This window comes from Rhinopithecus bieti, unplaced genomic scaffold, assembly GCF_001698545.2.
Source record: "Rhinopithecus bieti isolate Rb0 unplaced genomic scaffold, ASM169854v2 scaffold_6782, whole genome shotgun sequence".
NCBI classification, from domain to species: Eukaryota; Metazoa; Chordata; class Mammalia; order Primates; family Cercopithecidae; genus Rhinopithecus; species Rhinopithecus bieti.
This window is the reverse complement of record NW_016805866.1, coordinates 2,096,572-2,118,754: the sequence shown is the minus strand read 5'-3', so window position 1 is coordinate 2,118,754 and position 22,183 is coordinate 2,096,572. Positions and strand designations below refer to the sequence as shown.

Sequence of the window (22,183 nt, the reverse complement as noted above, 5' to 3'; positions counted from 1 at the left end):
ACCATGCCGTGCTCTGTCTGGTGTTCCTCCCAGGTGAGGTTCAATCCATGCCCGTCCACCTATTCAATATAAAGTGAATCAACTGAGGCCCAGCGTGGTAGTTTACGCCTGTAATCCCAGCACTTTGGGAGGCCGGGGCGGGCGGATCACTTGAGGCCAGGAGTTCGAGACAGCCTGGCTGACATGGTGAAACCCTATCTCTACTAAAAATACAAAAATTAGCCGGGCGTGGTGGAACGTCCCTGTAATCCCAGCTACTCAGGAGGCTGAGGCAGGAGAGTATCTTGAACCCGGGAGGCAAAGGTTGCAGAGAGTTGAGATTGTGCAACTACACTACAGTCTGGGCGACAGAGCGAGACTCTGTCTCCGAAAAAAAAAAAAAAAAAAAAAAAAAAAATTAAAGTGAATCAACCGTCCATTGATATAAACTGGAGAAAACAGAGGTAATTTCCTCTTGGAAGATCGATCTTGGGCTCCTTAAAGTAAATGACTGTAAGCTCACCCTAGGGTAAGGGCCAAGACTGTTCAGAGTGGGTGAAACTGTTAAAGCCTTGAGTCTTTACTTCTCTCCTAAGCCAAATTTCTCACTCAAGGCGTACTGTCAATATAGGAGAATAAACAAGGTGGAAATGTCTGGAGAAAAATGGCTACATACTTGCTTTCAAGGTAGTGCCACCAAACCAAAGGTCCTACAATGTAAGCTGTGTTATTTACTTCTACTCATTTCCTATCTGGGTGTTTAGAGACGGTGTTTTATGAGTAACAGAACAAAAGTCTGGTGGCACCCAGACTTATAGTTTGTTTTCATTCCTTAGAAACATTCAGGGCAGATGGGAAAACAGACGGAGGACAGAACAATTTCAATTCCCTATACCCCCTCGGTTCTAACCAGCGCCTCTCCTCCACAGTGTGGAGTGACTGCTGCTGTGTCTTTCAATGAAAATCTCTCCGACTAAAAACTGGTGTCACTTGTTCACGTGTTAACGGGGCATATGGATGTTATTATAACAGCCCCTTTCTGTATGTCTGAATTAATAAATGTAAAACGTTTGGAATAGTGCCTGGCAAATAATATGCACCATAAAAATGTTAGGGTCATTATCATTATCCAGCCTCATCTCTCTAGCTAGGTATGAACTTCCCTGTAACCGAAGAACTAACCACTTTTATCTTTTTTTCCTCCCCAAACACTTAGCACGGCGTTTTTAATAATTTGTTGGCGTAATTAAGACCTTAAACAAGCTGCTGTCCCTTTGAGAGCTCATGTAGGACCACCGAGAGGTTGTGTGTAGAGTCCGATATGAGTCCACAAAACTATTTGGCGCCCGCTGTTTACAAGCCACTGTCCTGAGCCTACGCCCTTTGTAGAGTCAAAAGTATCAATAAACGAACGTAAGGCGTGAGGCAAGGTGAGCAATGATTCCCGCTCCTAGGAGGTCTCAACCACCAGCCCGCAGGCGGAGGGGGTGGGACTCCAAGGCGCTCCCCATTCCCTGCCATTTCCATGTCGCTCGAATCGGTGCTTTCCGCGTTGCCTTGTGCCTGGACAGCCGGCCCCACTCGGCGCAGAGGGGAAGGATCCAGTCTTCGGGGTCTGCTTGGGACTCCGGGAGCCGCGGGAAAGTAAGACTGCGGCGCAGCAGACTTGGCCAGCAGATCCCGGCGGCGCCCGGCCCGTCCCTCCGCCCGGGCTCCCTGGCTGTCCAATCAGGGCGCGGCTCGGGAGCGCGCCACGGCCAATCAAGAGCGGCGGGAGCGGCGCCGGGAGCCGGCGGGCGCAGAGCGAGCCCGAGAGTCTGGAGCCGGCGGCGGCGCTGCGGCTGGGAGGGAGCTTGGCGAGAGCAGGGCGGCCGTGTGGGTATCCTGCGGCCAGAGGAGACGGCTTTGCCGCGGCGACCTTCCGGCGGACGCCGGGGACCCTGCGGACCGCGGCGCAGGTAACTGCACCTCGCGCCCTGCAGCAGGAGGGCGAACGCGCCTCCCGAGAGGGGCCCCGCAGGTGGGGCGGGCCGGCCGCGAGGTCCTAGCGCCGCGGTGCCCCCTGGGGCCCCCGAGCCTGTCCGGTCGGGCCACGCTGAGGCGCGGCGTTTCCACCAGCCGCGGGCGTCCCGGGGTGGGAGAGGAAGAGGGGACTCTGCTTAAGGCAGGTGGGGGTGGAGGAGGACTCCTGCGACCCCCGGCCCTGTACACAGACACTTCTGGCCGATGGGTGTCTTCGAGATTGGGACTCCCAGGGTGTCTTCATTGGCTCGAGTGGGGAGGCGACAACAGGTGTCCCTGGGGACGGTGCTTTCCCTATACTCCCCTCGCCTGAAACCCCGGCCTTGGCGCCGCGCCCCACCTTCGGGGTGTCGGGAGGCAGGACCCCAGCCTGGCCTCAGGCGCTCTGCCCGCTGGACAGCGCCCAGAGGCGGCCTTGAAGCGGGTCTTGGATGGAGTTTCCTCTGCGCGTTGCCAAGCAATTTGCCGGACACCCGCCTCTCGCTGGGATGAAGAGTTGAAGATGAGAGAGTGTGTGTGCACGCGCGTGTGCGTGTGTGTGTGCATTCGTGTGTGTGTGTGCGTCCGTGTGTTCTGGTGCAACCCCTACTGGAAGGAGCTGCCTGAGGGCTGTGAGTGAATCATTAACTGTGCTTTTGTGCAGCTCCTGGCCTCTGCTTGCCTCCCCGCCTCTCCCGACGCTCCCCATTTCCCCCTCGGGCTGGTCCTTCTTGCTCTCCGTGCCTCCCTCTCCTGATCTGTAAGGTGGCGTTAATGATTGCACCGGCCTGATAGCGTTGTTTTGAGGATTGTATGAACCAATGCCTGAAAAACACCGAGCACAGCGCTAAGCCCTCAATAAATACCGGCTCTTATTATTTATTATAGGGAGTGAATGGGCTTTTAAAGAGTAAATCAGACGTGTCCAAACTGGCCTAGCAACCTTCTGTAGCTCTGAACTGCTTTCTACACTTGAAAGGAAAAAAATGCTATTATTAATGAGACTGATGGTCTCTTTAAAGGTAGCATATCCTTTTGGGGGGTGGGGCGGTAAAAAACCGATCCACTGGAATGGTGAGAGAGATAAATGCATTCCAACTAGTAACTGAGAAAAGCTTTGTGACCTTTGAAAAAATTGGTATGACTATTGTGTGAAAATAATATCATGGTACTTTGTTAAATGTTCACCTTTCATTAGCATGGCTGATTTGGGGGAAGTATTTGAAAGTTTTATACCTTTTATTCCTCCCGTAAACAAAAGGTAAAATTAAAAGAGAGGGAGGCAGAAAGAGAGAGAAAAAAAGACTCAGCCACACAACAGAATTCCAGTGGCTCATAGAAACCTAAAATTGCAGTTGCTACTTTTAGGTGTTTTTTTCCTATGCCTGACCTGGGTGGTCTGGTTTAATTCTTTGTCACTGTGTCACTTTTCTTTTCTTGGTTAATCTGAAAAGTCAAATAACTGGCCCCTTTTATTTTTCTTTTTAAAACTTAATATCTCGACATGTAACAGATCTGCTTGGAGTTCTGACCCCCCTGCTCACTTGCTTCCTACCCTGTGACAAATCCAAAAGAACCTTCTCAAAGCTTCTCTAGGGTGATGTCAATAGGAATCTGTCTTACCACACCATACTGCCCCCTGCCCTCCAACCCATAGGCGAGGACCTGGGGAAAGGATGCAAACAAAATGCCCCAGTTCTTGTAGGGTCTCCTGTGCTTTTGCCAGGAGCCTTAGAATGAATACATTGACTTAGAGGAAATGCTTATCTTCTGAGGGGGTAAGAAGCCCACTTCCAGATGCAATCTTTCAAGTCTCAGATTAGCGTGGCAGCCCTTTCAGTTGTTGATAAGGGGACTTTTCCTCTTTCCAGTGGTGTGGGAGGATCTGAATGCTTGCTGCTGGGGGGGAGTAAGAGAGATGCGTTGGGCGGGGCAAAGACTCCTGAGTTCGGAGCCAGACTCCCACCACGTGAGATCTCAGAGTGTGACTGACTCTGGGAAAATTCAACAAATTGCTTTGTTTTTCAGAGCCGGGCTTCTGCTTTAAAACATGAGTTGTTGAATTTTTAATTTTATTATTATTTTTTCTTAGAGGTTGTTCTAAGTATAGTACTAATAAATGGAGGAGCCCTGGCACAGTTCCAGGGATGGGGTTACAGGTCTGTAGCATCCAGAGAATATCTTAAAAGTTATACCTGGGAAGGACACAAAAAGCTTGACCGAAGGGTAACACTTGAGCTGAGTGTAGAATGGTGAGCAGGTCTCTTGTGCAGGCAGGGGTGAGGTGGAATTGGAAAGAAGGTGGAGCAGAGAAGACATTCCAGACTGAGAGAAGTGATCAAAAGTACTGTTACAGTTGGCTTACGGTAAATAACAAGAAACCCCCAAATCTCAGTAATTTACAACAACCAAGATTTAGTTCCCTCTCATGCTGCATGTCCAGTGTAAGTCAAGAATAATTTTACCCCTCATTTATCATCATTCTGGGACCCGCTGAGGCTTAAGAAACAGCCTCTCTCTGGGACAGTGTGGATCTTATTTATGACAAAGGGAAAAAGGACATGATAGAACAAAACTATAGCATCTAAAGTCTGCTCAGAAGTAGCAGCTGTCACTTCAGCTCTCCTGCTCTTGGTCAAGGTAACTCATATGGGAAGTCTGCTGTCCGTGGTATGGGGAAGTCTACACCAGCTGCAGACCGCGAGGTATGGCTGAGCAGGAGGAAAAGTGCTGAAGGAAACAAGGTCAGGAGGTGGCCCAGTGGCAGATGATGAAGGACCCTGGGTCAGGTCCCAGGGGACTGGGCCTTTATCCATTGGCAGGGAGCAGCCACTGAAGAGTTTTGAGTTGGGCTTTGACAGGGTCAGATTTTCCAGCTAAACACACATTTCTAGTGGCCATGTGGAGAGAAGATTGAAATAGGTGAGCTAAAAAGCAAGAGGTGATAAGGACCAGGGCAAATACTGTGGCCTCCAGTCTCTCTCTCACCATCTGTGACATGACTTCAAATTCCACTGCTAGAAACTGATTTAGTTGGCTCTTGAGCAGCTTGCCTTCTTCACAAGTTCTCTCCTAAAATGCACATGCTCTCTCATCTTGAAGTTGTTATTTTATATCACCTGAAGCAGTGGATCTCAACTTTAGTGTGCATCCGAATCACCTGGAGGGATTGAGAAAATGCAGATTGCTGGGCCCCGCCCCCTGAGTCCCCGAATCGGTCAATCTGGTCTGGGGCCTGGAAATGAGTATTTCTGACAAGTGCTCAGGTGATACTGATGCCACTGGTCCCACACTTTGAAAACCACCAAACTAAGGGGAGACATTAAGATGTGGTTGAGATAAATACCAGAATGGAAGAGTCCAACGGAAGGAGGAAAAGGGCTGGAAGGTCTCAGCATTCTCCATGCAGCAGTTTTGCTGAAGGCTGGCTCTGGCCATGAGCAGTAGGCTCTGTAAGAGTAACTGAGTCTCTAGGTGTATATTAAATTGCAGATGCAGTGCTCGTAGTGAGAAAATGAAAAAAGCTTGGGTCCAGAGAAGAAGCATACAAGTGCTGCTTTGTCCCATCCCTTTGTAATTTTGCCCAGACTTCCCATCCTCTCATCTAGCACACACCCTTTTGTCTGGCTCCAGACCTCTAACTCAAGCCTGTCCACATATTCCAATCCTGATCCATCACACTTCTTGTCATTCCAGCTTATAATTTCTTCTGGAGCTTAGCTTTCCCACTGGGTGGACATTTGGCTGAATTTTGATATAGTCAGACCAAGAAATTGCTTACTTTACTTGAGGTCACTATCATAATTAAACATCTGTGCCATGTGGTCATACAGATTGTGATCAGTCCCCCCCACTCCCAAGATAAATAACCCCCTGAGAACCCAAGATTGTCCATGGTTTGGCTGATACTAAGAGATGGAGCAAGTTACTACAATTCCCCCTAACTGTGACTCATCACTGCTGTAACAACAGGGCATGCCAGAAATGGACGTAAAGGAGCAAATATGTTGGGGTGTATAATGTGACACAGGAAATGAAACACAGTGAGAGTGTCTTTTTTTTAACTATATTTTTTCTCATTCGTAAGCGTGGCACAAATTTGAACTCTACCTAGGGTCGCAATAAACCAGTGGTTTGCCACCATGTGACAGAGAGCATGTAAATGCATGAAATACTTCTAGAATCACCATTCTAAGTGCTGGCTACCAGATTAGGATATTTGTTTCAAGGTAGGATGAGTGCAGAATTATCCATCGGGGTGTGCATAGAAAATTCTAGAAATTCTATATGCATTTTATTTTTTGAGACAGAGTTTTGCTCTTATTGCCCAGGCTTTAGTGCAGTGGTATGATCTCAGCTTGCTGCAACCTCTACCTTCCAGGTTCAAGGAATTCTTCTGCCTCAGCCTCCCAAGTAGCTGGGTTTACAGGTGCCCACCACCATGCCCAGCTATTTTTTTTTTTTTTTTTGAGACAGAGTTGTGCTGTTGTTGCCCAGGCTAGAGTGCAATGTGCAATCTCAGCTTACTGCAACCTCTGGCCCCTGGGTTCAAGCAATTCTCCTGCCTCAGCCTCCCTAGTGGCTAGGATTACAAGGATGAGCCACTATGCCCAGCTAATTTTGTGTTTTTAGTAGAGACAGAGTTTGACCATGTTGGTCAGGCTGGTGTTGAACTCCTGATCTCAGGTAATCTGCCCACCTTGACCTCCCAAAGTGCTGAGATTACAGGCGTGAGCCACCATGCCTGGCCGTAGGTAATTTTTCTATTTTTAGTAGAGATGAGGTTTCACTGTGTTGGCCAGGCTGGTCTTGAACTCCTGACCTCAAGTGACCCGCCTTCTTCGACCTGTCAAAGTGCTAGGTTTACAGGTGTGAGCCACTGCATCCGGCCTTCTATATGCATATTAAATGCGTATAAAATAAATATTATAATGAGCTCATATTATAAAAAGAAGTGAGTGAGATTTGAAAAGATCCTTGTTTCAACTGAGATTTGAGAGACAAGTCATACCTTGAAGGTATGCTTTTCTGAAACAGGAGAAATTCTCCCAGGATTCTGTGTACTTTCCCAGAGGTGGATGAGAAAGCTTAGAACTGTAACCTCTGTCCTAGAGGCCTGAAGCCAACTGTTTCCCTCTCCAGATCATTTTGGAGAGCCAGCAGTTTTTCACAATCGTGCACCCGTGGCCTCAGTACTGCCCTCACTTGATCTACTCTATGGTGAACTACCACAGTTCCCTCCAGCTCAGGTTTCCAGGAAACCTGGTCTAAATTTTCAAAAGGTGCAGCAAACAAAACTGCAGATGTAACTCTGAGAGCCAGTGAGAGAAGAGACACTTAAACCAGCCAGGGGGATTTAAAATGCCGAACAATTCATTAGAAGGTGCTGCCATCCCCACTGGATAACATTTACCCAGAAATTTGATATTTAAGAAATGTTAAGTGTCAAATCATAGAAAAATATTATCTTCTATTATCTAGTTATGTTAAATTCTTATATATCATATACATATATATATATTTTTCACATCTGTAGCACTTTCAGGAGGTAGACTTTTAGTGTTATTGCTGTCTTTCTGAAATGCAGTAACAAAGATAGAAACAGTTGGCTAAAATTCTATAGATAGATAGTAGCAGGGCAGGATTGAAACTTCAATTTTTCATTCATAGTGTACAACCTTTGTCACCCCAGCTGGCTGCCTACTAACTTGGACTGGTGCCCTGAAGTGGCCTCACTGACTGGCAAGGGGTGGCCAATATTCCTTGTGATGTTTCATCACAACGAGGAGTGTGAAGCTGCTTTGCAGATTGCTAATGGCTCAGGGAAACCTTTGGGAGTTATGTTCACTTGAAAGGTATTGACCATCAGCTGAGTGCAAGGCTTTAAGGAAAACGCTACGAGGAATTCAGAGAAGTATTATGCTCAGTCTCTGACACAGCCTCTATGCTGAGAGAGAAAAGACATAATATTTATATAAAATCAGTAATAGTTAAACCACAGTGAGACCAACAGTAGGCAGATAATCCAATGGGCTATCAAGTGCTGTGAATTCAGACAGCGAGTCTTTCCCAGATTGTGCCGGGCTGGGAAGGTTCAGGGGGGAGCAGCTACTCCGGACTGGATGGAGAAGTAGGATTTAGCTAGGTGGGAACCGTAGTCTTTAGGGGAGGAATGGATCTAAGTGAACTGTGTCCCTGCCCTGGTCCACAAGCCTTTTCAGGTCCATTCACTGGACTACTGTATCTGAAGTAAAGGGGTCAAGTGGGAGAGAAGGGAAGTCGGAGCTAGATGACTTCTTTTTTCTTTTTTTTTTTGATACAGAGTCTCACTCTGTCACCCAGGCTGGAGTGCAGTGGCATAATCTCGGCTCACTGCAACCTCTGCCTCTTGGGTTCAAGCAATTTTCCTGCCTCAGCCTTCCGAGTAGCTGGGATTACAGGCTCCTGCCACCACGCCTGGCTAATTTTTTGTATTTTTAATAGAGATGGGGTTTCACCATGTTGGCCAGGCTGGTCTCAAATTTCTGACCTCAGGTGCTCCGCCTGCCTTGGCCTCCCAAAGTCCTGGGATTACAGGTGTGGCCATCAAGCCCGACCTAGATGACTTCTTAAAGGTTTCCTTTCTTGACTGCCATCGGACTGTTTAATCTTTGCCGAAATTATCCAGAGCACTATTGAATCTGAGTGACTTGCATAACCTCCTACAAAGGAAGCCGTTCAGTGATTTATTAGTAGATAAATAACACTGGACTCTCATTTGGCCCTCTTAACGTGTTCAGTGTATTAATAGGAAAGCGCTTTGGAGCTAAGGATGTCAAACGTCTATATAAATAAAATCTAATCCTATTATAAACTCTATCAGACTTGCAGGCAGTTGGTCCTACTCCATTTGCAATCTAACCTGGAAAGGTCAAATGACTTGTTGAAAGTCATGCAGAAATCTCTTGGTGCTTCTGTAATAACTGACCCTGCTTCCCCTGACATTTGGCGGTGTCTAGCTTAAGTCACTTCACAGATCTCCGTAAGGTTGGTGACACTAAGAATGACACTAAGGTGACACTGGGCCTCTGTCATCTATATAGCATTTCTCTTACTCATATTATACCCCATGGGGGCTCTCAGCTGTGACCCCAAAGGGTCCTTGTTAATTTTAAGCTTGGGGTGAGATCATTGTATCCTTCTCTGTCAGGCTTCTCCCTGGCTTTCATTGAAAGAAGGTACCATTTTAGTGCTATGTGTCCATGCAAACACAGCATCTGAATGCAAGGGCATTCTGAAGCATTTTCCAGGCCAAATGCCGAGAAGTATAGTGGGACCGTCAGTGGCTTTCTATCTACCTGAACTTTGAAGGTAGACACTAGACCCTTGCCAACTTGATAGTCCCTCCATTGGCTGCCCTTTGAAGTTAGCTAACTGGTTTAAAAAAACCAAATGGGATACTTTAAATGAAAACGGACTTTATTTCACTGTTTGCCTTAGAAACGGAAAACATTTGTCTTAAGTTTTTCTTGGTTTTTGTTTCCGTTTTCTTTTGAGACAGAGTATCATTGTGTCACCCAGGCTGGAGTGCAGTGTCAGGATCTCAGCTCACTGCAGCCTCCGCCTCCTGGGTTCAAGTGATTCTCATGTCTCTCCTTCCCGAGTAGCTGGGACTACAGGCATGTGCCACCATGCCCGGCTAATTTTTCTATTTTCAGTAGAGATGGGGTTTCGCCATGTTGGCCAGGCTGGTCTCAAACTTCTGGCCTCAAGCAGCCCACCTGCCTTAGCCTCCTAAAGTGCTGGGATTATAGGCATGAGCCACCATGCTTGGCCCATTTGTCTTAAGCTTTTAAAAGATAATGCCATAGTTAAGTGGAGAAGGCTGGGGTGATCCATATTTGGTAGATGTTGTTTAAATGTTGTCTATCATGTGAACTCGGAGCTGTCAAAAATGTACTTTGTGTTTTTCCCCATCCTTGCCAAACATAAAATATTCATTTTTTTCTAAATCATTCCATGTCCCTACATTTCCCTCCACTTCAGACTTTGAACAGTTGAAGGGTGGAAAACTTATCATTGCCGAAATTATCAAAAACACTGTCAATAGCTATCATGCATTGAGTTTTACGTCCTCTGCTGAGTGGCTATACCATGTTATCTTACTTAATTTGCACCTCTGCGCTGTAAGGTCAGGAGGAGTAGCATCTCATCTAAGGAGTGAGACAAAGGCTGGAGCTAAGTACTTTGTCAAAGGTTGTAATGGAGCTGGGCTTTAAACCTACCTCTCTTAATCTCTGAGATCTAAAAGCTATGCCCTGAGTCACTGTGGTATCTGGAAGCAAAAGGAAATGTGCTCTAAAGAGTTAACGGGGCTATCTGTGCACTCTGGCCACACCCTGGGAGATGCCTGGTAGGAGGAAAACTGCTTTTGTTTTTGCAGGGCCAGTTCACAGTATCAGCAGGGCAGTCGAAACACACTTTTTTTTCTCTCTCTTTTTTTTTTTCCCTAACTCATCCTTATTATTTTTGTTACGATCTCTAAAACAGTGGTGAGTTAGGGAGTAAGGATCTATTTGAGTAAATCCAGCATGTTTCTCAGTCACCACCCATCAACCTAATTGGCATAGGCGGAGCTGTGCTGTCTGCAACACAGCAAGCTCCTCCAGCTGTGCCATCCATCACACTCAGGCACCCTGGAGTGCACGTGCTCTGCTTCCGGTTGATTTTAAGTTCCGATCCCTGAGCAGGCCTTGAGGAGGCAGTCCCAAGGAGTCAGAGTTGTTTGCTGTTGCATATCAGACTCTGGTCTGGGTGACTTGGCTGGTCACAGCACAGTGCTCCTGGGCCCAGGGACTGTGGTCTCTCTGTGATTTGGTTGCCATTTTCCTATGAAGAGGGTAGAGAATATGCACCCAGTCAGGTCAGGCACTTTGCAGAGGTGGGTCCTGGCTATAAGAAAGCCAGAAAAGAGTGCAGATTCATTTATACACGTATGTTTCTACTCATAGGAAAACAACTCACGAGGCAAAAAAATACATCTCATGGATGGAGCAGGGTGAAGTGGTTACAAGTACAGACTCTGGAGCCAGACTGCCTGGGTTTGAATTGTGCAGTTTCAGGTAAGTTATTTAATCTCCCTGAGCCTCCGTTTCCTTATCTCTATAAAGGGAACCTACTTCATAGGGTTATGAGGATTATATAATTTTATTAAATGAGCGGTAAAGCACTGTGACGTCAATGTCTGAGAGATGAGAAGTATTACGTAAGTGTTTATCAAATAACACATAAAAATAAAGCGGTAGGTGACCATCATGGTATGTAGGTTACACAGTGCCGTGTTAGATGAAGCTTACATGACTACCTCAGTTAAGGTACTCATGGTCAGTTATGCTCAAATGAAATCTTATGAAGTGTCCTAGGGAAACTAGCCATTTTAAAGAATCATGTGAGAAATATGTTTGTAAACTGCCTTTTTGTAAAATGAACATGAGAGAAACTGTGTCAGAGGAAGAGAGAAGTCAAGGTTGGATGACTCGATGTTTCGGGCAAGGGAGCCTGGAGAGGTAGAGTGCCATCATCTTGGATGGGAGGGGTGTCTGCCGCAGTAGTGTCAGGGGAGGGAGAGTCGCTGGTCAAATCTGGATGTGTTAAGTGTGAGCATCTTGTTAGACGTTGAGGTGAAGATGCTCGGTGGGCACTAGAAGTCAGGTGAGAAGTCAAGGCTGGAAGCATCTGTGTGGGGATCCCTAGCTCGTAGATGGAATCTAAAGCTGTGAAGGAATGAAGGTATTTAACAGCTGGAGAAGGGGTCCCGGGATTGAATCAGGGGGCATTCTAGCTTTATTGGGAAAGTCAAGCTGGCTCGAGTTTTCTAGTTTGTGCTTTTCTTCACTTTGCCAGTGTAGAACGAGGTATGGACCCATTGACTTTTTCTTGGGGTGGTTTTATCATTGAGCTCTATAATGCCATGGTTAAGTGCCTGAGTTAAGACTAGGGTCGGATACCATTTGACCTCTTACTATCTTTGGGCCTTTGGGCAAGTTACTTATTCTCTGAGACTCAGTTTCTTTGCCTGTGAGATGAGAACTAGTGGTTAAAAATGCCCATCTCATGGGTGTAAGGGCTCAGTAAGTGTGACATTGATGCTATGAAGCTGTTCACCACTTTATCTCTTGAAAGATTCTCACCGTTCATTACATTTGTTAAAAGTGAGGAGTGGTGACAGTTACACATGTTTAAAGCCCTTTGAATTTGCCCTAAGCTGAAATCCACATTTGAATTCAACTTATATTGCTACTGTTTTTCTTCTTTTAAAAAAATAAAAGAGGTCAGGGAGATACTATAGTAACTACACATGTATGTTAGCGACTTATGTTTTCTCTGTAATTGAAACATTACATCCAGTGATCAGATCTGGCCTCTGTATGTGGTAAGTGCTACAAGAATCACAGATGCTCAAGCATTCAGAGATATGAAAACTAAAACACAGAACAAAAGAAATACCACTTGGATGACAGTGTTTTAGTATTACGTATAATAACCTCATGTTTGCTCTTTGCCACCATGAGCCAGTTAAGAAGTTTCTCTCATTCTTCCCTAAGATACTGACCAATCTTCCCTACCATTTTTTTTTTTTTTTTTTTGATGGTGGAGTTTCATTCTGTCGCCCAGGCTGGAGTGCAGTGGTGCGATCTTGGCTCACTGCAACCTCTGCCTCCTAAGTTCAAGTCATTCTCCTGCTTAAGCCTCCCAAGTAGCTGGGATTACAGGCATGAGCCACCATGCCCGGCTAATTTTGTGTTGTTAGTGGAGATGGAGTTTCCCTTTGTTGGCTAGGCTAGTCTCAAACTCCTGACCTCAAGTGATCCACCCCCGTCCTCGGCCTCCCAAAGTGGTGGGATTATAGGCGTAAGCCACCAAGCCCAGCCTTCTCTACTATTTTAAATCCAAGTTTTACACTTGGTTGGAAAATTCCTCTAATACATTTTATTTCACTCAGCAAATAATAATATTCTGAATCTGTTTCTAAAAAACTCTCACTCTCAAAGCTAAATAAGAACCCAGAGATGTGGAGAATCACATTCTGAAGTCTTGTCACTCCATCCTCTAATTAGTATGTCTGCTGTGTTTGCATTTATGGTTTATATGCTTTGAATTTGTAGCTTTTCTGTTTTGCAAGGGTTACTGTCAGTGAGACGGCTACCAAAAGACATACTGCTATTAGTGGTGTCGGGACCAAATGTATGTAACAGTGTGGCGTGTTTCTAAATCCCTACTGTGGTTTTTGAGAAACCGTCTCTAGATGGTTGTGGGTGACGTGAGGACTGAAAGAAAACAAACTTTAGAAACAGCAAAGCAGAAACATTAATAGGAAGGAGCTTCCAGTGATTAAATTTTTCTTTTGGTCTTTCAGGTTGAGGAAGTAAGGAGAGTAGGCATAAATGGTGGGAAATTTCCATCAACTTGAACAAAACAATGGAATACATAATTCTTAGCCACTGAGATGAGAGCCCAGGAAGTCACAAGGTCAAAGGATCCTGTCCCATTTGTCTGTGGTGACAGTCTCTCCTCCCCCTACAAGAAATGACTTACCCTTAAATAATAGAAGTGCCCCTGAGAAGTTGAAGAAATGCATGCTGATGGAATTTTTAAAAATCAGATACATTTTAGAAGTGATTATACTTTTCTATATTTTCCAATTTATTTTTAGTGAGAGTATATTCTGTTTATAATAAAAACAGAAATCGAAAAAATGTATATTTTTTTGATATGGAGTCTTGCTGTGTCGCCCAGTCTGGAGTGCACTGGCGTGATCTTGGCTCACTGCAACCTCGGCCTCCCGTGTTCAAGCGATTCTCCTGCCTCAGCCTCCTGAGTAGCTGGGGTTATAGGCGCGCGCCACCTCTCCCAGCTAATTTTTGTATTTTTATTAAAGATGGGGTTTCACCATGTTGGCCAGGCTGGTCTTGAACTCCTGACGTCAAGTGATCGCCTGCCTTGGCCTCCCAAAGTGCTGGGATTATAGGCATGAGCCACCGCGCCCGATTAGGAAAAATAAATTTAAAAGAAGGAAATAAACTAGGAATGTGGGGATGAGTGAGTTGTCACATTGAAAGGTGCTCATTTGCTGACATTTTATAATGTGAGAATTCTTTTGTCCTGCAAGCTGTGACATTTCATAGCATACTTGCTCTCCACATTTAGAACTTACTTTAAACGTAGGGGATGTCAGTAGGGCATTTCATATATCAAAACCTCAGACTCCACTCTACCAAAGCAGCCAGGCCTCACTCAACAGACATCGACTCTCACACTGTGCCAAGCCCACCCAGTGTGTCCTGGTTCCTTGTGGCTGTCCCTGGCAGTTGGAGACACCCACACGCCCCTGCCTTCAGTCAGCAGACACAAACTTGGGATGCGTCTGTTTCTTGTTTGTGAGAGGCCTGGTTCACAAGGATAACATCACGATCAGCCTGGGGCCCCTGTGCAGCTGCCCCATGAGGCCACTGCAGCAGCCTGCATTTTAGCGTGTGGCTGGGCTGTTTTGGTTTTATGCCCATGTATCAGTTTTGTTGGGGGAAGAGGGAGGGGAATGATTCTCAGAAAAGGGAAGGACATATCCTCCGCTTTGCTGAAAACGGAAATAAGGAATTATCAGTTCAGGGTCAGTAGAAGCCACAGGGCCTGGCTTCCTTCTCTTGGGCTACTTTGGAATGATTTTGTGTTGTTTTGAAAGGCCCGAAAGCAACTTGAGCCAGATAAATTGTTCTAGGGTGACAGTTTTTAACAGGGAGTCCACAGATCCCTAGGACTTTGAGAAGTGTGTCTGCGAAGTGCCTTAAATTATAATTAATGTTGCTTGTACTTGTATTTTTCCAGAGATGAGAGTCTCTGGCTTAAATTATAACTCGGAGATTCAGAGAGCTATAATTTTTTGTTTAAAGGCTAAGAACCAGTTTCAAGGAGAGGCCTTCAAGTCTGAGTTGTACATTTTGGTCTTGGCCCTAACTTGAGAACTCTTCCTGATTGGTGACTCGTGCATGTAGTGATAATATCAGAAAAGTGTGCAAAGCACCTTAGGTATACCTATAGAAGGTCATGTTGCAGAAAGATGAAGGAGGTTTCACTTTTCAAGTGCTGGCAAGCTAGAAATCTAGAAATCTTTTTTTTTTTGAGACCATCTTGCCCTGTTTCCCAGGCTGGAGTGCAGTGGCGCCATCTCATCTCACTGCAGCCTCCGCCTCCAGGGTTCAAGGAATTCTCCTACCTCCGCCTCCTGAGTAGCTGGGATTACAGGCGCGCACCACCACACTCAGCTAATTTTTTGTATGTTTAGTAGAGACAGGTTTCACCAGGTTGGCCAGGCTGGTCTTGAACTCCTGACCTTGTGATCCGCCCACCTCAGCCTCCCAAAGTGCTGGGATTACAGGCTGAGCCACTGCGCCTGGCCTGGAAATCTAGAAATCTGAGGGGGACCCACAGAAACCCATGCACTTACTGAAGCCCATGCTGCAGAAAGATGAAGGTTTCACTTCTTCAAATGCTGGAAAACTGGGAATCCAGAAATCTGTGACCCCTGCAGTTCTGTCCTAATGCCTCCTATTCTCTCCTTTCTCAAGTCCACTCAGAGCTCCCTTAATATTCTGTATTATCATAGTATTGACTCGTTGAAATGAACACAAATATCTCTTTTACCTGGTGTCTTAGCGTGTTTGTGTTGCTGTTAAGGAACACCCAAGACTGGGTTATTTATAAAGCAAAAAGGTTTATTTGGCTCATAGTTCTGCAGGCTGTACAAGAAGCATGGCACCAACGTCTGCTTCTGGTGGGGGCTTCAGGTTGGTTCCACTCAGGATGGAAGGTGAAGGGGACCCAGGTGTGCAGAGATCACATAGTGAGACAGCAGAAACGAGAAAAAAGGGGAGGTGCCGGTCTCGGTTCAACTTCAGTTCTTATGGGAACTGGGTGAGAACTCACTCACTCCTGTGAGAATGGCACCAGGCCGTTCACAGGGATCTGGCCCCACAATCGAAACACCTCCCACCAGGGCCCACCACCAACATTGGGGATCAACCTTCAACAGGAGACTTGGAAGGGCCAAACAAAGCATGTCCAAATCATAGCACCTGGTCTGCTGAGTTCTGAAATCATCCAGGCCCTCATGGTAGTGACAGGATAACACATTTATAAGGAACTTCCTCCAAGTGACTGTTTACCCTGTGCCCAACACAAATGACCTTCCCCCGGTTTCCAACCTTGGTTCTTGTTTTTCCTCTTATTATTCTCTCTGAGTGACCCAGTCCAAATCCCCAGCTTCCAGTGGCCTCTCAGTCTGTGTTTTTAGCACTCATCTCTCCTCTGAGCTCTAAATCTGCCATTTAACAGGTCCTAAAGACAACATCTCAATGTGGTTGTCCCACGGGCCCATCAAATCGCTGGGCCTAATGCTAAACTCATCACCTCCCTTCTACCTCCCAATCATTCTTTCTCCTGAAGTCCTTATCTTGGCGAATGGTACAGAAATTGATTCAGTTTTCCAAAGGTTTTTTTCATCCACCTACCACATCATTACTTCCACAATCTCAATGAGTCCAAAAAAGATTCTCTCCCCATATCTTGATGACATTACGTCCTAAATGGCTATAAAAACACCTTTCCTCTCTATCCCCTATCTTGCGATGCCTAATCACTCTGATTACTAGCTGGTCTTCTCATTCTCCAGTTGATCTCCCTCATTGCTTCCAGAATAACCTTTTTCTAAAAAACAAATTGGGTCATGTTATTTCCCTGCTTAAATTGTTTAATCGATCTCCATTGCCTTTATGACAAAACCCAGCCTTCTTGGCATGCCTACTGGGGACCTGTCTGAACTGATTCCTAGCTCTCCAGCCTCCTCTCTCACTCTTCTCCTTCTGGCTCATTGCTTCATCAAAGTAAATCACCTATAGTTCAGAAAACATATCTTTTCATTCATCTTCTGAACTCAATATGGGCATACTACATTTTTAATGCAGCTGTTTTGAGTGGAGGTCTTGAAAAAACTATTACACTTCACATTCCAAGTTGGGTAACAAAAAGACATCTTCACACCATGTCAGTGCTTCATTTGATCCCTGCCCCCTAACCTATTTCTAACATTAATGCTGAATCTCAGGCCATCCTTGAACATGAACCTCATTTCTGAGCCTCTCATCCTCCCTTCACATCATGCCTTATTCATCTCTCCAGATCCCACCCTGTCTATAACACACACTGTAGGGGTTGGGGTCGGTGATGGGTGATGTTCAGGTATGATGTTAGGGAGGGGGCAGGTCTGGGGATGGACATAGGAATCAGGGAGGTTGCATACACCCTTTGGTAGCAAACAATAGTTTTGCATGTAAACATGACTGGTGAAGCATGGCTAAGTGCAGTGGTACACTCTGATTGATCAGCTTGTATTGTCATGCTTTGTTCTTATAGATGCCATCCTGCCAGCTTGGAATGTCCGTTTTCTCCACCAGTGACCCCTGCCTCATAGAACTAATTTATATTCATCTTTTGATCAGTTGTTACCTTCCCTGTTACTCTTCACTGACCCCAGATTGGGCTAGGTGTCACTCCTGTACACCCATGGCATAGCTACATTCTCCTGAAGTTGCCCTGATCACACCGTACTGTGATTATTTATTTGTCTGTCTCTCTCGCCAAGGCAGGGGCTGGATCTTAGTCCTCTCTCTGTTCTTAGAATTTCACAAGAACATCCCTAGCAATAGGAGATGCTGAATAAATGCTTATTGAATGAATGAATGAATGGATGATGTTCTGTGACACACTTCTAAAAACCTGCAGAAGCTCCATGAGCATAAATAACCCAGAGTCCAACAAGACCTATTAGATCATCTCTTTATATTCTACGCATATGGCATTGCATACCAGCATTGATTCTTATCCAGATTTTAACTTACCGTCTTGGCTACCCCTTAGGCACATCTCAAACCCTCTTAACCCTGCCTGTCTGGGGCCACTGGACTGAATCATTCTGCCATCCGAGGCTACTACTGCAGGTCCTTTCACTACTTCGGAACTCAGATGAAGTACTACATTGAAGGATGTGGAATCTGGATTTCTTATCTGCTGCTAAAGGAGCTAGAAGATGCACCCTCAAAATGTGGGGAGTTGAGCCAGCATGGTGTGAACCCTGACCAAAGGGGAATAAGAGAGATGGGAGCTGGCAGGTACATTTCCTGTCCTAGCACCGGCCCCTCCAGTGGAAGGTTTTGAGGTACCATAGTTCCCAACAGCCTCTCTGACTCAGCAACAAGCTGATTCTTGTGAAGCCATGGCCAGTTTAGGCCCATTCCATCTTATGTTTGCTTTCCCTACCTCTCTTCTCTTCTCTTACTTGGGCTTCCCTGGGATTGCTGTAAAACACTAGCGTAGAAGCTTGGCCTCAGGCTCTGCCTCCTAAGGAATCTGTCCTAAGACATGTTCACACCTGCTAGTATTTCCTTAGAGAATCGTGGGCCAGTGGAGGTAGAAGAGGGAAGAACACTATGCATCAGGTGGTCTTTAGAGCTTGTATGTAGCGGAGCTTGCCTGGAAGTTCAAGGCCTCAGCCATGCATCCGCTGTCCTTGTCTGTGCAAGTGAGTGGTGTTGGCCACCCTCATTTAGGGGAATTGGGTGGATGGATGCATTAGTAGAAAAAGATCCATCATTTGGAACCTGTGAACTTGTTCCTATGGAGGCTGACCATCTGTTCCATAATTTCCTGTTTTTAAAAATCCCAATTTAAGAAATCAAATACATATATAACTTTTATGTCAGTAATACAGTTGTGAAAATGGATCCTTACCAATATTTGTGATACATTCTGGGTTTAAATCCTAGCTTTGCCACTTACTGCTTGTGTGACCTTGAGAAACTTAGCCAGGCCAAGCCTTAGTTTCCTTAACTGGAAAAGAGTCATTAATAATAGCAACTTATATCAGGACGTTGTTGTAAAGATGGGACAAGATAATGCATTTGTAGGCCTCAACACAGTACTGTATAGAGTAAGTACTCACAGGATATTAGTTATAGTTATTAATATTCTCTCTTTAAAATACAATTTGAGAATGATAGAGTGTTAATCCTAGTATAGTAAACAAATTTAAGTTTAGAGTTTTTTTTTTTTTTTAATTTGTAGAGCTTAGAAAGATTTTATTTTGATTTTAAGAGGTATTTTCTTGGTTTGAAACTTTTTTCTAGGGAATCAGAATCTCAGACCCAGTTTTAATCTTGTTAAAAAGGGTGAGAAGGCATGATAAAAAGTTTCTATGGAAGCGGTGTTTACCTGCCAGGTATTTTGTTTTATTGGAAATGTGTGAGAACAACATAGGGTTTGAGACTACGTAAGTGTATTTCCTATCTTCCAAATATTTTTAAGGTCATTGTAAATAACTTTATATCAGTCCCAAATTAATAAATTTGTGGAAACAGAAGCAGAAAGGTTTTGCAATGTTGCTGTGGTCATTCAGAGAATTTGTGGCAGAGAAGATCCCAGGAACTAGCCTCTTGCCCCTTACCTGAGGCGAGCTTCAATCTGTGCCAGGTAAACAGAAAAGTACTTCCTCCAGGGAAGCACATAATCAGGATTAACAATGTGTATGCTGGTAACTTTTTGCCTTTTTTTACAAAGCTGTATTAAGAGTCATTAAGCTTTGAACTGTAATCTGGGTTCATTATTGACTCCTTACAATCAAGCTTCCAGTTTAACTGTTCTACTTCATTCCACAAATGCTTGTCACTTTCTGATATGGTTTGACTGTGTCACTACCCAAATCTCATCTTGAATTCCCACGTGTTATAGGAGGGACTTGGTGGGAGGTAGTTGAATCATGGGGACAAGTCTTTCCCGTGCTGTTCTCATGATAGGGAATAAGTCTCACGAGATCTAATGGTTTTATAAAGAGGAGTTTCCCCTGCGCAAGCTCTCTCTCTTTGCCTGCTGCCATCCGTGTAAGATGTGACTTGCTCCTCCTTCCCTTCTGCCACGATTGTGAGGCTTCCCCAGCCACGTGGAACTGTAAGTCCAATTAAACCTTTTTCTTTTGTCAATTGCCCAGTCTTGGGTATGTCTTTGTATGAAAACAGACTAATAACACTTTTCTTCTGTGTAATGGCACTGAGCACTAGAAATGCTGCCAGGAAGGGCATGGTCCATCCCTCCATAAGCTAAACTCTGCAAACTTTCTCAAGTCACCAGTGACCACCAAGGCCCTTTATGTCTCTCCTCCTCAGCATTTGACACTAGAGAAAACTTCTTCTTTTTCAAAATTCCCTCTTGCCATCATGGCCTGGAGTCCTCTGGTTTTTTCCTCTCTCTCTCTGCCTGGCTCTGTCACCTGAGAGTCTAACTTCCCTCTTCCCAGCCCTGCTCCCTTATGTAGGCATGCTCCAAGACTCAGTCATCTTATATCTTTTTACTTCCCCTATTGATAACCTGTTCATTCCCTTGGCTTCATACATTCTTTTTTCTTGGATGACTCTAAAATCTAACTTTTACCTGTGATTTTCTCTAGGCACGAAATCTACATTTTCAGAGTCTTTGCATCTCAACATATCCCAAAAACTTATTTCCTATCCTGTCCCCAATTAATTGCACAGTTTAAGGGACCACTCCTAGTTTCCTTAGAGTATGTGTTGAGGTCTTCTCTGCCCTTACCTCAGCTACCATGGCAGTACTATTCTATCACCCAAGCTTAATTGCTATTTCCTATCACTGTTGTTTCTTGTATTCTGTTGAGTAAAGAACAAGCCCAAGGATTCCTATGGCTATAGGTGTTTTCTGTACTTTCATCTTTTTGCCCAGTCAAGGTTTTCTCCCGAACAGTCAATATTTCTTTGCTTTTCTACTGTGTGGATGGTGATGTGGGAGGGCCTGCGCTGTTGCAGAACATGGGAGCGAATAGCTCTAGGGGCAGCGTCAGATAAGAGAACCTGGTTCATATTGCATCGTGTGTGAATGGCACCCCCCGGAGTTGTGCAACGCAGTGCTGTGGAAGTGTAAGCATGCAAGGGATGGAGTGTCACTGAGTCCTTCTGGGATGCCAAAGACTTGAGTGGCAGGAACAAGTTGAGGGGAGTTGGCAGTTCAACCCGGAAGGAAAGTTTGAGTTTTACAAAAGAGGAAGGGGAGATAGTTTTCCTCTGCGTCATCTACCTGGGGGAATAAAACCCTGTGTTTTTCTAGACAAATCTGCATTGAGCTGACTTCATTGTAGAGCTACCCACCAAGCCTGAGATTTGTGGCCTGGAGCTCTGTTTTCCTCTAATCCTTGTTATTCTTGGTATAGACAGTATTGGCAGGAGCTCTAAACATAAAGGTTTTGTGTGCCTGCAGCTATACTGATAAATTAGGATTAAACCACTCTCATGTCACAACTGGACTCCCTTGGATATGGTTTTCCTATGGTCCAAAGAGGTTGGTCATAGCTCTGGTCACAGTGCTGCCTCCTGTTGACTGAAATGGCCCAGATGACTTGGCCACACCAGCAGTAGGACACCTTGGCTGATACTTATAACAGCAGTGTCCTCTGTTCAGGGGCCTGTGTAGCACCCAGACAGGCAGGTTGCCACCTTCCACTGCACAGGCTATGTGGTACACACTCTTCGTGAGCATGGCTCACATAGATGACCATGGGAATGGGCCCTGAAGTTGTCCACTCTGGTGACCCTGCCTCTGGTACCTTCTCTCACTGCTCATTTCCAGGCCGACCGATGTATCGCATTGAGCCAGCTAGGCCCTTTCCTGTCTCAGGCTGAAGCTCACACTGCTGCTTCCCTTTTGTCCCCAAATTTCTAAGGTCTCCTCCTCCTTTGCACTTTCACTTCCTGAATGCCATGACCACAGGAATGAAATCAGCAAGTTCTTGTTCTCTCTCTTGACCAGACTAACTCCTCCCAACCTTTATGGGTAGAAATAACGATGGTAATAGATAGCATTGACTGAGCGCTTATTATTCATGAAAAAGTTTACCTGCAGCATCTTACAGAATCTCTGAGGTAGATAATACTAGATGAAACTCAGGCTTAGAGCATTTCAGAGACAGATGTTCCATGACTAGAGTTAGCAATGGGGGACTTGGCCTGCTGCCTGAAGAGCTTGTGCTCTGAGGGTATGCTAGGCATCCTCCTATGACTCAGGTTAGATACAGCCTCTTCCAGGAAGCCGCCCTGGGCTCCCCACACCCTGCCCC

At 45.4% G+C, this 22,183-nt stretch overlaps 1 protein-coding gene across 6 annotated transcripts in view; it reads left to right on the top strand.

The window, feature by feature from the left end:
- The first annotated feature begins 1,782 nt into the window (after nucleotides 1-1,782).
- The window catches only part of STON2 (stonin 2), a 177,185-nt gene continuing 156,784 nt past the window's right edge, over nucleotides 1,783-22,183 (top strand). For 5 of the 6 annotated variants that reach the window (XM_017873856.1, XM_017873858.1, XM_017873855.1 and 2 more), the window contains exons 1-2: nucleotides 1,783-1,937; nucleotides 10,971-11,081. The gene's annotated coding sequence lies outside the window, so the exon portion shown is untranslated. Of the gene's footprint in view, nucleotides 1,938-10,970; nucleotides 11,082-17,928; nucleotides 18,180-22,183 lie in introns of all 6 variants that reach the window. The other variant, XM_017873852.1, reaches the window with a different exon arrangement.